General features: G+C 42.2%; 1 non-coding gene across 1 annotated transcript; it reads left to right on the top strand.

Moving 5' to 3' along the window:
* The first annotated feature begins 13,228 nt into the window (after window positions 1–13,228).
* On the top strand, window positions 13,229–13,300 carry TRNAC-GCA (transfer RNA cysteine (anticodon GCA)). The gene has a single exon. It is a non-coding gene; the product is annotated as a tRNA-Cys (tRNA).
* Window positions 13,301–16,985: the final 3,685 nt, after the last annotated feature.

Genomic DNA, 16,985 nt, shown 5'->3' with positions numbered 1-16,985 from the left:
TGCGTGTGTAGTCTCTTTCTACTAGTCTCTTTCTTTGCTTTATAAATCTTAGTGCAAGATGGAGAAGGAGTCAGAAAAAAAAGAGAAGGGAAGGCTCTGCTCGATTCCCTGGAAGGTCCACCACATCTCCTGGCCAAGCAGGCCATGTGTCACGGGAAATGGATTTAATACATGTGTGGAATGTTATATAAAAAGCAGTCAGAGTATCTTTTTTTAATATGCCCTTGAATATAAAAAACATGAGCAAAAGGCATCCCTAACTTCTTAACAGTACCTTTAACATACACGCCAGGTATGCAGAGTTTTTAGTTTCTACTTGTTTGTGGTAAAATTTGAATTTCTTATGAGTATGCATTCTTTTATAATCAGAGAAACAATAAAGATTTTTTAAGTCCATTCAATGTGGGTGATTCTCCAAGAATGTGTTTCCTCTCCTTGAAAAATCTCTGTTGTGGCAGAATGTAATGGTATCAAACACTATATATATATGCATATATAATATATATAATGTATATGTATGAATATAGAGAAAAGTACGATAAATTTAACATAAAAAAACTTGAACAGCCTGGAGCTGAGAATAGAGCATCAAATTATGGCCCCATTACCCTCTCTCAGAGGAAATAACTAAAATACCTCCAAATAAGATTAGCATGATAAGGAAAGTACAAACAGCAAAGATATTTAAATCTAGAGATCAAAACTGGTTCTTATGCATCAGATGAAATCAGAGAACTTGAGGGGCAGACCTGTAAAGATCCCAGGGGCTTCTCAGCAGCCATTTTGCTCATGGGTGTCCTCTTCACCCCAGATGCTCTTCAAGGTGGTACAGCGGGGGACCTCACCACGAATCCCCTCCAGTCCAAGGCTCTTCATACCACTAGCCCCCAATTTTTTGCCTTCAAGTCTCTGCTGCTACAGTCTCCTAGCCAGGCTGCCTCCATCAAACCCTCTGGTTCCTATGTCCCAAATACTGACTTCTCTTGACTGCCAAGTTTCTGACTTACTATCCCCTCAGGGGACAGTTAAGACCTTCCCTCTCCCTGCGGGAAACCAGTACATTTTAGCAGTGGCCTTCCTGAGGCACGCCCTTGCCTCAGTGGTCTAACCTCAAATGCTAGCTTAAGTGGTGGGGGTTCCAGGCCCTCTAGGAAGAGGGTGTTTGGCACAGAGCTATTTAAGGGCCAGGCAGAGCTTCCAGTGAAGGCATGCACACGACCACCTCCTTCACTGATGGCTTGTCCTGCCTCCACTATTTCCCTTCAAGGATGGAGATTCTAAAGCACAAATTCATGAAGAGTAATTTTTTAGCTGCCGCTGGCACACAGCTGAGAATTGACTTGGTTCTCACTATGGAGCCAGGATGTGTCATGCTTGGAAAAGCTATTGCAGCAGTGGGGTGATCTCATTAAAATCATAAAATAAACTAAAGCAATCAACACTGCACCCTTGGAAGGCTAGAAGCAGGTAGGAGCTCAGAAATCGCTGGGAGGCAGAAAGTTCCCTTTTCATGTTGGGGAGCAAAGATATTGGCTCCTATTCCCGGGCTAGGGTATCTGAATGCACGCCTCTCTGCCTAATCACATACCTTGCTTCTTTGGCACTTACATGGACAAACTAATCCGCTGTGATATATTTAAAAAGTCAGCGTCGCACAGCAATTTTTGTATTTGGTGCATACTCAACAGAAAAGCTTACCTATTTTCATGAAGAGGCCTGTGCAGGAATTTTCTTAGTGCTGGTCATGGTAGCTTACAATGGGAAGCCACAAAATCACCACCAACAGAAGAATGGATAAATTAAGACAGCAAGGAGAACGAACGATCACATAATACAGCTGGATACCACAAGCACAATACTGAGTAAAAGAACCTGGATGCAAGAGTGCAGGCTGTAGGGTGCCACCTACATAAAGCAGGCAAGCGTTACTTTCATATACTATTAGGAGTTACAGTGTTGACCCGCACAGGCATGTGCTGACTATGCAGGGGGCGTGACGGAGCTCTTGAGGGGCTGGACCTGCTCTGATTTTTGTTCTGGGTGTTGGTTTCCAGCGTGTGATCAGCTTTTGAAGCCTCACTGAGCTGTGCACTTATGATTTATGCACTTTTTGGTATGTATATTATACTAATAATTTCATGAGAACTCATTTGACAGGCACAAAGCTTCAGTTAAGCAAGATGAATAAACCCTGGAGAGCTGCTGTCAACAGTGTACTTACAGACAACAGTAATGTATCATACACTTAGAAACTTGTTAAGAGAGGAGAGCTCATGTTGAGTGCTCATACCACAACAAAGTTTTAAAAAACTGAAATCATTAGAAAAAACTCTCAACGTCAGACTGTGACAGATGCTCAATGACTGTTAACTGCAGTGAAGGAAATCAAGAGGAGCAGAGGTGAATGGTTAAGTGGTACAAGGGTGTGAAAGTGACTGTAGTCTGCCACGTTCCTCTGTCCATGGGATTCTCCAGGCAGGAATACTGGAGTGGGTGACCATTCCCTACTCTAGGGGATCTTCCCAGCCTGGGATGGAACCCAAGTCTCCTGCACTGCAAGCAGATTCTCTACCATTTGAGCACCAGGGAAGCCTAGTACAAGGGTGTTGTTCAGTCACTAAGTCATGTCTGACTTTTTGTGACCCCATGGACTGCAGCACACCAGGCTTCCCTGTCTTTCACTATCTCCCAAAGTTTGCTCAAACTCATGTCCATTGAGTTAGTGATGCCATCCAATCAACTCAACCTCTGTCGCCCCCTTCTCCTCCAGAGTATAACAGTGTGCTCTGTGGCTAATATTTCTTGAGGAAAGAACTTCAAAAAGTAGAGAAAAGGAAGTGAGAAAGTGTGTCAAATGTCAGTATGTCCCTACTGATGGCCAAAAAGCATATGAAAAGATGCTTAACATTACAAATTATTAGAGAAATACAAATCAAAACCACAATGAGGTCTCACCTCACACAGGTCAGAATGGCCATCACGAAAAATTTACAAACAATAAATGCTGGAGAGAGTGAGGAGAAAAGGGAACCCTCTGACACTGTTGGTAGGAATGTAAATTTGTGGAATTGCTATGGAAACAGTATGGAGGTTTCTTTAAAAACTAAAAATAGATTACCATACAATCCAGCAACTCTACTCCTGGGCATATATCTGGAGAAAATCGTAATTTGAAAAGATACATGCACCTAGTATACTGCCGCACTATTCACAATAGCCACAACACAGAAGCAACCTAAATGTCCATTAACAGATGAAAGGATAAACAAGATGTGGTACATATATACAATGGAATATTACTCAGCCATAAAAAAAGAATGAAATAATGCCATTTACAACAACACAGATGGACCCAGAGATTATCATCCTAAATGAAGTAAATTAGACAAAGACAAATATCATATCACTTATGTGTGAGATCTAAAAAATGATACAAATGGACTTATTTACAAAACAGAAATAGATAAACTTATGGCTACCAAAGGGGAAAGGCAGAGGGAGGGATAAATTAGGAATTTGGGATAAACATATACACATTACTATATATAAAATAATCAACAAGGACCTACTGTATAGCACAGGGAACTCTACTAAATATTCTGTAATAACCTAAATGGGGAAAGAATATGAAAAACAATAGATATATGTATAAGTAAATCACTTTACCTATAAGTCTTAAACTAAAAAATCATTGTAAATCAATTATATTCTAATATACTAAAAACATTTTTTTAAGTTTCAGTATGTGCCTTCTTGAAGAATCCAGAATAATTATACCAATGCAAAAAATGTCTCACACCAACAATCTTGACTTAATTAACATATATGCAGAGTACATCATGCAAAATGCCAGGCTGAATGAAGCATAAGCTGGAATCAAGATTGCTGGGAGAAATATCAATAACCTCAGATATGTAGATGACAACACCTTTATGGCAGAAAAGGAAGAGGAACTAAAGAGACTCTTGATGAAAGTGAAAGAGGAGAGTGAAAAAGCTGGCTTAAAACTCAACATTCAAAAAATGAAGATCATAGCATCTGGTCTCATCACTTTATGGCAAACAGATGAGGAAACAATGAAACAGCAACAGACTTTCTTTCCTGGGCTCCAAAATCAATGCAGATGCTGAATGCAGCATGAAATTAAAAGATGCCTCCTTGTTGGAAGAAAAGCTATGACCAACCTAGACAGAGTATTAAAAAGAGACATTATTTTTCTGACAAAAGTCCATATAGTCAAAGCTATGGTTTTTCTAGTAGTCATATATGGACGTGGGAGTTGGACCATAAAGAAAACTGAGCACTGAAGAATTGATGCTTCTCAACTGTGGTGCCGGACAAGACTCTTGAGAGTCTCTTGGTCTGCAAGGAAATCAGACCAGTCAATCCTAAAGGAAATCAATCCTGAATATTCACTGGAAAGACTGATGCTAAAGCTGAAGCTCCAATATTTGGCCCCCTGATGCAAAGAGCTGACTCATTGGAAAAGACCCTGATGTTGGTAAAGGTAGAAGGCAGGAGGAAAAGGGGATGACAGAGGATGAGATGGTTAGATGGCATCACTGACTCTATGGACATGAGTCTGAGCAAGTTCTGGGAAGGTGAAGAACAGGGAGGCCTGGCATGCTGCAGTCCATGGGGTCACAAAGAGTCAGACATGCCAGAGAGACTGAACAAGAATAACAATCTTGACTAGCAAAAAGGTCGCATGTCAAGGCAAAAGGTAACCATCTCATGGAATTTCTTCCCTCTAGTAAAAGTCATACACATTATCAATATATTCTTTCTAAGAGGCAGTAAGAATTTTAAAGCGATTTCTCTTTGTTTCATATGTTGATAACTCTCTGGCTCCAAATCCTCAGAGCAAAACAAGACAACGTGTCCACTGCTCAACACTTAGTCACCCAGTGTTCTGGTCCTGACATGCTCAGGTAAGAGTGCTCAAAAGCTAGAACCAGGGCAAGTGTTCAGTCTTAAATGTCTGCTGAAGACAATTACACATCATTATATGTACACGAGATGAGATTCACATGCACAAGAGAAAAACCTTTGAGGAAATTGTCACAAAATTGATTGATGAGAATCTACTGAATTAATTTTTCCTCCAAAGAACAAAGAACTCCCTGAGGATAAGTTGGGTACCTTTGTAGACCCCCATCTTGACACACAAGGTCCCTTTCCCCTGAAGCATCGTTTCTCACACCTTAGGGTGCTACATACCCTGGAGATCCTATTAAACTGCAGATTCCAATTTGTGGGTCTGAGCTGGGGACTGAGATTCTCCATTTCTAACAAACTCTCAAGTGAGCCTGATGTTGTTGTTCTGAGGACCACACTTTGAGTGGCACAGTCCTAAAATGGGGAGTTGTCAGTAATCATAGGAGCCTGATGAAATCCTCTTATTGATATTTTCAGGGGCTTTTCATTTTTTAGTATACACTACAAGTCTCTGGCAACAAAGCCACTATCAACAGTGATGGTAGGGGTGGACACTGACTGATGGAGGAAAGAAGTGGAGAAATACTATTCCCTACATACTATTTGTACTCTGTGATTCATGAACCATGTGAAGGTTCACTCATTCCATAAATTAAATAAATACATTTACAAGAGGAAGAAAAAATCCCAATTAATCTATTATGTCTGGTTTGTTCCTAGCTAAGTAAAGCCGGCCCCAGTCTAATCTGTCTCAATATTCTGATTCATTCTTTAACTGGGTAAGCAAAGGTGGATCCATTGTGTGGAGATATCATTAGTATCCAGGAAGCACCAGGCTTGATCACAAGGGTCCCTCATCTTGTCCTGCAGCTGTTGATGGTGAGCCCTGTCACTGAGATTTGGGGTGGTTTCCGTGACTAATGACTGGTAGAAGGCTGCATACTTCGATGTGAGCACGTATCTAGGATATAATTCATCCACCAGATAAAGAAACCTGTTAAGGTTACAGCTCCTTCCAAGTGAAAGCTTTTCCAGCATTAAGCACAATCAAAGCAAAGCTGTTAGGATCAGGAAGAGGACTAACACACACAGGGCACTCAAGTCTGAGGGGGAAAACGTACATTTTGGTGGGGGTGGGGGAGGAATCCGGCCTTTAACTGAACAACGGCCTTTCAAATACATTTTCACACACTGATTTGTTGAACTTCTGATCCATTCATCAAGAGGAAAACATTTTAAAGTGTGTTTATAATTGTAGGATATTTACCGGTAAACTTTTTAATGAAGTATGGTAGGCAGAGAAAAGCACACAAATGAAAATTCACAAAAGTGAATCAATGAAATTTCACAAAGTAAATAGGGCCCAAGGAAAAGAATCAAGACATAAAGCATCATTGGAACCCCAGAAAGCACTCATTATGCTTCCTTCCAGTCACTAACCCCTACCCCACGGTAAGCTCTATTTTGACGTCTAATAGCATAGTGGTTTTGCCCAGTTTTGAGCATTACAAGATGGAATCACGCACTGTTCTAAGATTTTAATTAGCACCTTCATGAACCCTTTTCTAATCAGTAAATTGTACATCTTCTGTCTCTATACTCAGAAAGGGTGCCAGTGAATAGCTGGCTGATTAAGTTATCACAGTAGACCCCTAAACCACCGTGTGTTGTTTTTCTCAAAAGAGTTGCATGAAAGAATACCGTCCCCCAATTACAATACCTCTCTGTAAAAGGACACATCCCAGGACAGCGTCTTCATCTCCCTTCTCTTTTCAAGTCATCGGTTTTAAATTACCAAGTGACTGAGAGGCACTGTAGATTTCAGGTCTGCAAATCTCTTCAGAGTCAGGAAAAAGAGTAGAGGAGAGGATAAATCCTCCTCCTGTCAGCAAACCCTGAAATAACAATACCCCTGTTAACCTCATTAGGGAGAAATTCCTTGGCAAGGAGAGAAGATGTAGCCCTCCTGGAGTGAAATTATCGGCTCTGCTGGAGTAAGATGGGGCCAGACCAGGGGTGACTTTGTTTTAGCTTTAGCAGCTGGCTAAGCGGGATGGATGCCTGAGGGATGTCTTTTGGGTGAGGACAGTCTGGGCAGGGGAACATATATAAAGTGGCACAAAGAAGCCTTCAGAAGAAGATGTTATAAAGGCAACTGATGAAGTTGTTGACAGGACGGACAGAGACCTGGAAATCTAGTTTTGTGGTATGGATGTCAGGAATCAGGGCTATTTATGACCATACAGAGGATACTGGAAACCAAAAAGGAGAGCAGCAGCTTTACTTTCCCATTTTTTCCCCCTCAGAAAACCACTCTGGCTGAAGTCTGCCTCACTTCATGTCAAACCCAGCAAGACTGAGGGGATGATAATAGCCCTGGGGAAGAATCTGAAGACCAAGAGCCCATTTCATCATAGCAGGAGAGATGAAAGCTTCGTTCTTGGCCCAGGATCACATTGCTATGGCTCCAGAATGGAAGGACTTCATACTAAAGGTTTACCCATTTAAAGTCCTTTTATAATGTTCATAGGCCTGACATCTTGATCAGGTCACACATCCCATCGTATTTTAGGTCATCAGACCTACTGGAGGTGGCACAGGGCCATGAAAGGAAACTGTGGCAACTGGGAAGCTTGTGAGCAGCAAATACTCACAGGGCACCTAGTCTGCAGTTGGCACAGATGGAAATACATTCCCTTGCCTTAGGGAATTCACCATCCTTAGAAATGCAGACTCTTGAACTCCTCCCCACTCCTGCATCAGAATCTGCATGCAATCAAGACCTCGAGGTGGTTTCCACCAATATGGAAGTTCAAGGGGCTTTGACCTGAAATGAGACTCTAGCTCAGTTATTCTAAACTCTAGTTGCATATTAGAACATTCTGCAGAGTCTGTGAAATCCTTGTTTCCTTTCCTACACTGTTGCTGGGAATGTAAGGTGGTGCAGCCATTGTGGAAAATAGTATGGAGGTTCTTCAGGAAACTAAAAGGAAAATCAGCATATGATCCAATCATCCCAGTCCTGGGCATATACCTGGACAAAACTGTAATTCACAAAAGATATATGCACTCCTATGCACAAGACATGGAAACTACCTACATGTCCATTGAGAGATGAATGGATAAAGAAGATATGCTACACATATACAATGGAATACTATCAGCACCCCCCCAAAAAGAATGATATAATGCTACTTGCAAGCAACATGGCTGCAACTAGAGGTTATCATGCTAAGTGAAGTAAGTCAGAATAAGAAAGACAAATACCATATGATATCACTTATACGTGGAATCTAAAATATGACATAAATGAACCCATCTACAAACAGAAACAGAATCATGGACACAGAGAACAGACTGATGGTTCCCATTTGGATGGAGGTTGGGGTTGGCAGAGGGGTGGAGTGGGAGGCCAAGGTTAGGTGATGTGAGCTTTTACATACAGGGTGGATAAAAAGGCCCTACTGTATAGCACAGGGAGAACTGTATTCAACATCCTATGATAAATGGTGATGGAAAAGAACACATTTTTTAAAAAAGAATATATATGTGTGTGTGTGCGTGTGAGAGCATGACTAAATCACTTTGCGGTTCAGCACTAATTAGTACAACACTGAAAATCAACTGGGCTTCCCAGGTGGCACTAGTGGCAAAGATCCACCTGCCAGTGCAGGAGACATAAGAGACATGGGTTCGATCCCTGGGTCAGGAAGATCCCCTGGAGAAGGGCATGGCACCCCACTCCAGTATTCTTGCTTGGAGAATCCCATGGACAGAAGAACCTGGTGGGCTACAGTCCACGGGGTCGCAAACAGACAGACATGACTGAAGTGACTTAGCACACACACACATACTTCAATTTTTAAAAAGTCCTTATTCCCAAGAGAGCAGTAAACCACAAGACCTGGGGCAGGAGCATTTCAGGCCCAGAGAAGAGCCAGGGAAAAGGTATGAGGCGGGGACAATCTTGGAGTACTTCAAGGAGAACAAATAGGGCTAGTTGACGGTGAGAGTGATGGGAGTTGAGGCCAGCCAGAAAGGCCATTCCAAAGTGACCTTCAAGCGACTGGAACTAGGATCGATGAGAAGCCACTGATGACTTTTGAACAGTTAGTCAGCATTTAGTATAAAAAAATACTTCAGCCCTGAGTTAAACCGTGATGTTTTTAAATAGTCGGGTTTTTTTTTTTTTTTTGACCACCTTACCCCATTAAAAAACAAAACAAAACGCTTGCAAAACTGAGAGTAGTGTACTAATGCAGTGTGGAAATCAAAAATTGTGTTAGGATAACAAAATTCACAGAGGAAGATAAATGAAGTAAAAACCACAGGTTGAAGTCTTTGTGCGCTGCTGCAAGATCAGTTGATCAGTGGGCGGGGTCGGGTAGAGAGCCCTTCTGCGGATTATTTACAAGGCAAAATAATAGATCAGGCCCTCTTCCCAGACTTCCTCTTGGGCTGCTCGCTCCCTCTTCCCGCACCTCCCCCCACCACAGCAATTCCTTGGTCTCTTTTAGCCATACTCCTGTCAGAAGTCACTTAATATCAGTTGGGCAAGCTCTTAAGAAAATCTGTGCACATGGCTTGTATCCTCATCCTGAAATGGGCCTGCCTCACTTCTTCCTCAAAATCACAACTCTGGGTCCGGGGATGACGGCACAAAGTCAAACCAAGTGAGGGCTGGAGAAGGACACGGTGCAAAGTCTAGGAGATGAATCCCAGCAAAGACAGTCAAGTACCATCCAATCCAGTTCTCCCTAAATAGATTTGGAAACTGAGACCTAAAAAAAGTGAACTTGCTTTTTTATTGGTCAGGATGCAGAGCTAATTTGTGACCAAATCCACCCAGGCCATCAATGAAAACGCCTGCCCTCTGAGGCCTGCCAAACTACTTCATGAGCACCGTTTGCCTCCAGAGACCCTGGTATCCCACTCCCACCTCAAGCCTGCACATGGCTTTATGTCTTTGTCCCTGTCCTTGGAGTTTCTGGGACTATCTCCAAAATTCTCCCTAGAGTCAGAAGTCCAGCAAAGATATGTAAATATCAGAGGGCCCTTAGAGACTGTGGAGTACAAAGAACTCTTCAGCTGGTGGGAAGTTCCAGGGGCTGCCCCAGCTTCAGACCTGAGCCATTCCAGCAGGAAGCCCACTGCAACGAGCATTTTAAGAGCCTTCACTGAAGTGGCTGCCAGCACTAGAAGGTCCCCTAGGACTGTGCATCATCCTGTGTGACCTAAGGTAACCCTGGACCCCATAAACAAGCCCCAGCAATCAGTTTGCCACCGATCAGCCTTCAGAGGACTTGAATGTAACAGCCCTCACGGTCAGGCACATTCTTGGCAAAAGCAGTGTGGTAGGTTGGACCTCCCATGCAGGAGTCACTCAGGACCCAGGACCTCAGCACCTACTCTAACTTTTGCTGCATAACAAGCCATTAAAATGCTGGAGAGGGTGCGGAGAAAAGGGAACCCTCTTACACTGTTGGTGGGAATGCAAACTAGTACAGCCACTATGGAGAACAGTGTGGAGAGTCCTTAAAAAACTGGAAATGCAACTGCCATACAACCCAGCAATCCCACTGCTGGGCATACACACTGAGGAAACCAGAATTGAAACAGACATGTGTACCTCAATGTTCATCGCAGCACTGTTTACAATAGCCAGGACATGGAAGCAACCTAGATGTCCATCAGCCGACGAATGGATAAGAAAGCTGTGGTACATACACAATGGAGTATTACTCAGCCATTAAAAAGAATACATTTGAATCAGTTCTAATGAGGTGGATGAAACTGCAGCCTATTATACAGAGTGAAGTAAGCCAGAAAGAAAAATACCAATACAGTGTATTAATGGATATATATATGGAATTTAGAAAGATGGTAATGATGATCCTATATGTGAGACAGCAAGAGACACAGATGTAAAGAACAGACTTTTGGACTCTGTGGGAGAAGGTGAGGGTGGGATGATCTGAGAGAATAGCATTGAAACATGTACATTATCACATGTGAAATAGACTGCCAGTCCAGGTTCGATGCATGAGACAGGGTGCTCAGGGCTGGTGCACTGGGATGACCCTGAAGGATGGAATGGGGAGGGAGGGGGGTTCAGGAATGGGAACACATGTACACCCATGGCTGATTCATGTCAATGTATGGCAAAAACCACTACAATACTGTAAAGTAATTAGCCTTCAATTAAAATAAATTAATTATTTTTAAAAAATTTAGTGGCTTGAACTAATAAGCATTGGTTCATTCTCCTGATTCTGGGTGTCAGCTGAGAGGTTCTTCCAGTCTGGGCTGCCTAGTATGGTCTCAGTCACCTGTCTAGTAGTTGGCAGGGTGACTGGTCTCAGGGGCCACAGGTGGGATGGCTCATTTCTGTTCCATGGACTCCAGCAGGCTAGCCTGAGCTTCTTCACACAGTTAACTCAGGGTGGCAAAGAGAGGGCAGCTTCACAGGGCAGGGGCTAGTGATGATTCTCATAGAAAACAGGAAAGGTGGGGAGAGGAATAGCTTAGGAGTCTGGGATTAACAAAACACACCACTATATATAAAACAGGTAATCAATAAGGACCTACTGGATAGCACAGGGAACTCTACTCAATATTCTGTAATAAACTACATGGGGAAGCATCCTGAAAAAGAATGGATATATGTATATGGATAACTGAGTCACTTTGCTGTACAGCTGAAACGTACACACCATTGTTAATCAACTATACTCCAGTATAAAATTAACATTTTTAAAAAAGATTCTGTTGTATCCTATGGCCAAGCTCAGGTTCAAGGGGTGGGAAAATAGATGCAACCTCCTGATGGGAGGGACGTCCCTGGTGGTCCAGTGGTTAAGACTCTAAGCTCCCAATACAGAGGGCCAAGGGTTGATCCCTGGTCAGGGAACTAGATCCAGGGCTTCCCTGGTGGCTCAAATGGTAAAGAATCTGCTTACAATGCAAGACACCTAGGTTCAATTCCTGCATCGGGAAAGTCCCATGGAGAAGGGAATGGCAACCCACTCCAGTATTTTTGCCTGGAGAATTCCATGGACAGAGGATTTTGGTGGGCTACAGTCCATGGGGTCACAAATAGTCAGACACGACTGAGCAGTTAGCACTTTCACTTGTGGGAGGAGCAGTAAAGTTAACTTGCAAAGGATGTACAGCTAGAGGTGGGGAGTATGGGTTGTGGCCTTTTTTGCAATTAACCACTTTGTCCAGAGTCTTCCAAACACAAACCTCCTTCTTCAGCCCATGAAAAATAGGGATTGTTTCTAATCCTTGCTTCCCACAGCTGCTTGCCTCTTAAGTAATTGGGTTCCAGAAAGGAGTCACACTATTCCAACCCGATAAAATTCCATATTAGCCGATGACTTATCGATTTCATCCATGCACTAACTGTTTTATTCCCAGGGTCATTCATGCAGACAACAAGTTAAGATTTTTTTTAATGTATTTGTTTCTGTATTAAAGATTTTATTTTACCTGACAGTTTTACTCAGGGAGCCTGCTTGTGAGCAGTGACTTTCTGTCCAATAGCAACACTACAAATTATATTTAGCAAATCAACATGCTACAAGACAGTAGCAGACTCAATTAGAAATATAATGCTTGGCTGCTTGTTTATTGCTTATATTGTATATTTTTTCACACATATAAAGGTCAAGATTGCATTTATACTTGAGCTGTCTAAAATAAGAAAGCCATAACCAGGAAATTCAACAATATATTTTCTGGCGCATGCTCTATCTATTTTCTCTCTGGCCAAGTCCTCAAATAGACGGAAAACATACAACCTTATCCTGGAGTGTGGGAGTGAGATGGTATCAAGAAGGCTGCTAATTTTTTTTAATGTTGCAAGTTGCTAGGAATTATTAGGTTCTCATTGGTACCGGTGACATTCAATCTATTTAAGTTTGAAAAGATCTAATGCTGGTATTTCTGCTTGCTGTGTAGGTCTTGTGAAACAGCTCAGTCTAATCCAGCCCATTTATTCCAGTCATAAAGAGAATGGAGAAAACCAACAAGGGACTCTGTTCCAAATGCGAATCTCTTCTCATAAGTAGCTTTTCAAGCAATATGTGAATTTACTCCACTATCAAAAGCACCCATGAAATGTATTAGCTGCCTTTATGGGTCATCTATGGGAGCCCCTTTGTGTGTACATAGAGATAAGTGTATCTGTGTAGTAGATATATTTTTCTTCAGATGTAAAGTTATATGAAGTTCCAGTCTCTTTCTAAACATGTCCTCTTTCTAGGGTTAGATATGTCCACCAGGGGCTTCCCTGGTGGCTCAGACGGTAAAGCGTCTGCCTGCAATGCAGGAGACCCGGGTTCGATCCCTGGGTGGGGAAGATCCTCTGGAGAAGGAAATTGCAACCCACTCCAGTACTCTTGCCTGGAAAATTCCATGGACAGAGGAGCCTGGTAGGCTACAGTCCATGGGGTCGCTAAGAGTCAGACATGACTGAGTGACTTCACTTCACCTGATGTGAAGAGCTGACTCACTGGAAAAGACCCTGATGCTGAGAAGGACTGAGGGCAGGAGGAGAAGGGGTGACAGAGGCCAAGATGGTTGGATGGCATCACTGAATGGACATGAGTCTGAGCAAGCCCCAGGAGATGGTGAAGGACAGGGAAGCCTGGCATGCTATAGCTCATGAAGTCACCAAGAGTCAGACACGACTGATGGGACTGAGTGACTGAACAATGTCATACATTGTTACAATACAGGGGTTGCCAATTTTTTCCCATAAAGGGCCAGATAATAAATGGATTTAGTATTTTCAGACCATATAGTCTCTCCCAACTAAACTCTGCTATTGTAGCATGAAAGTCACCACAGACCATCTGTAAATGCATAGGGGTGGCTGTGTGTGAATAGAACTTTATTTATGGACACTGAACTCTTCCTATAATTGTCACATGTCATGAGTTCCCATTCTTCTAAAAAAACTTTTGCAACCATATATACAAATGTCAAAACCCCTCTTACTAGAAGGGGTGGAGGATAAATTAGGAGTTTAGGATTAACAGATACATATTGCCATATATAAAATGGATAACCAACAAAGATCTACTCTATAGTACAGGGAAATATGCTCAGTATTTTGTAATAATCTGTAACAGAAGATATATACATATGTAGTATGCAATTACTTTGCTGTACACCTAAAAGTAACACAACATTGTAAATCAACATACTTTAACTTTTTTAAAGGGGAGGGGGAAAGAGAACATAAAAAAAAAAAAACTAACCCTCTTAGTAGTTTACAGACTCCTGACCCTAATGCATTAACTAACAGAGAACCATCTGACATGCTCTCCGATATCACTGCAACATCTCTATTTTCTCTATGAAACCTAATTTCTTTAAAATTTTAAGCAACCTCCTTGTATGTATAACCGCAGAGAAGAATCACGTCTTTGTTCCTCTGTATTTTTTAAGTAAAGATAAAAGCCACTTGATAGTGAATTAGCCTTCCCTTTCTTTGCTGCTGCTGCTAAGTCGCTTCAGTCGTGTCCGACTCTGTGCGACCCCATAGACGGCAGCCCACCAGGCTCCCCCGCCCCTGGGATGCTCCAGACAAGAACACTGGAGTGGGTTGCCATTTCTTTCTCCAATGCATGAAAGTGAAAAGTGAAAGTGAAGTCGCTCAGTCATGTCCGACCCTCAGGGACCGCATGGACTGCAGCCCACCAGGCTCCTCCATCCATGGTATTTTCCAGGCAGGAGTACTGGAGTGGGGTGCCATTGCCTTCTCCATCCCTTTCTTTATGTGCACATAATTTTGTAAGTTTAGGTCTTTCCTTTTCATTATTCTTTACAAAGCTTCAGATTTGTCTGAGTGACGTGACAATGATCTGTGAATTGGCAACATGAGTAATAAATCACTAAGTTGTGGGACAAAACTCACTCTGATAATGGCAGCTTATTTTTCCATCCCAGAATCAGCAAATTCCATCCTTCAAGATCTTCCATTATGCATTGTAGTTCTAGCCCTATGTTGTCTTTGATTACAGCATATCATAAAGACCTGTGTGCAATCTGATCCTTTCTGATTTTCCAATTTAGATCTCAAGAAGTGAATAAAATCAATGTCAGCATTTTGACAGAGGTAGTAGTTCAGACTTTGTTCAGAATTTTTTCCTTATAACTTATGTTGTTCTATATTCTGATGATACATAGAGAATGTTTCGCAGTGTTTGCATTTATCTCATTGCTTTGAATGTTTCTGTCTGATACAGACAAGGCTGGGTACCCTCCATGTCCAGATAAAACTGCTCCACAGTTCATCTCATTCTGGATGGATGAAGTAGGTCTAATGAATCTTATCATGTTACTTTGCCATCTGATGCCTTATGAGTTTTTTGGTAAACATATCATGCTGGATTTACTTAGTAGAAGCTTTAATGTTTTAAGTGGCTCTTTGAATACTAAACCTATTTGATTTGCTTTCCCCACAGTCAAAGTGACACAACATTGATCTATTCTGAGTTGCTGAAGGTTCCCTTTGAGGCATTTCCGCTCAGGTACTATTTACATCTTCTTTCATTCCTGTGCATGAATCTGTATCTTTCAGTGTAAACCTCTTCCTTCTTCAGGTCAACCATGAATTCAATTCAGTGACTTTGGGAGACTTGCTGGGCCCTGAGTTTGGTGCCAGATATTGTTGTGAAAGGCACAAGTAAGAAAGGAGACATGCCTGATCTTAAGACATCAACACCTGTCCTGAAGAAGAAGCACTCAAAAGCCAATAGCTACTAAACAGAATATGTGAACTGGGTTTCAGATGATTTTAGGCAATGGAAAGATGACTTACTAAAGGTACCATAGCATCGATTTTAAGTTTCCCCTGCCATGCCTATTAAACTATTGCCTCTACTGTCCTCTCCATCTGATGAAAGGAGGTAGCCTCTTTCTGGTTAGAGGTCACACTATGAAACTTTAAATTAAAAATGCTTATTCACTACATCTACCAAATTTATGTAGCATTCTTCTAGCGGAGGAGAAGCTAACAAAAAGGATGCTGTGTGAGACAGGACCAATTTTATGTTCTGACTTTATCATTTTGTGCAATCAAAAATTTGCTCATGAGCTTCCCTGGTGGTCCAGGGGTTAAGAATCTGCCTTGCAGTACAGGGGACACAGGTTCAGTCCCTGATCCAGGAAGATCCCACATGCTGCGGGGCAGCTAAGCCCATGCACCATAACTACTGAGCCTGTGCTCTAGAGCCCACAAACCACAACTACTCATCTCCTGTGCCACAGCCACTAGAGCCCATGCACCCTACATCCCGTGCTCCACAAGAAGAGAAACCACCACAGTGAGAAGCTTGAGCATCACGACTGGAGAAGCCCCCGCTCACCACAACTAGAGACAGCAACAAAGACCCAGTGCAGTCAAAAATAAATAAACAAAATATCTTAAAATAAAAAAAAGTTAATCACAATTAATAAAAAATTGCTCATTAACTATGAAAAAATTAAATCCCTTGTATTGAAGAACTAGTGGGGCTTATTTTTTTTAATGTAAATTGAATTGATTGTCTGGCTCAGTTCAAACTGGTCGAGCTGAAACGTAGTTAGGCTCAGCCTAGGCAGAGGCAGGGGCGGGTTAAAGGTGTGTCTAGGAATGTAGAGGGGCAGTTATTCAGGATCAGAGGTGAAGGGAGGTGACGGGCTTCAGAAGTGAGAAAGCAAGCAACATTTGGCAGATCTGAGGGAATAAAATGACAGTTCAGTGGTTAAGACTCCACGTTTCTCCTACAGGGGGTGCGGGTTCGATCCCTGGTCAGGGAACTAACATCCCACATGCCGTGTGTGTAAAAAATAAAATAAAATAAATGTGGCAGATCTGAGGTGTGATCAGGGCAAGCAGTAGCCCCAAACACCGATGGAAACATCAACCAACTATCTAAACCAGAGACCCCAAAGGAAGACATACTAAGGGACTGAAGGAAAAGAGCAATTCGGCAGGGAATCAAATCAAAGGTGAGGAAAGACCTTGATAAAAAGAATCAAAGGCTTGTCTTCAC

Source organism: Capricornis sumatraensis, chromosome X (genome assembly GCF_032405125.1).
Source record: "Capricornis sumatraensis isolate serow.1 chromosome X, serow.2, whole genome shotgun sequence".
NCBI lineage: Eukaryota > Metazoa > Chordata > Mammalia > Artiodactyla > Bovidae > Capricornis > Capricornis sumatraensis.
Note: the sequence above shows the minus strand (reverse complement) of the source record. Positions and strands in the feature narration are given on the sequence as shown.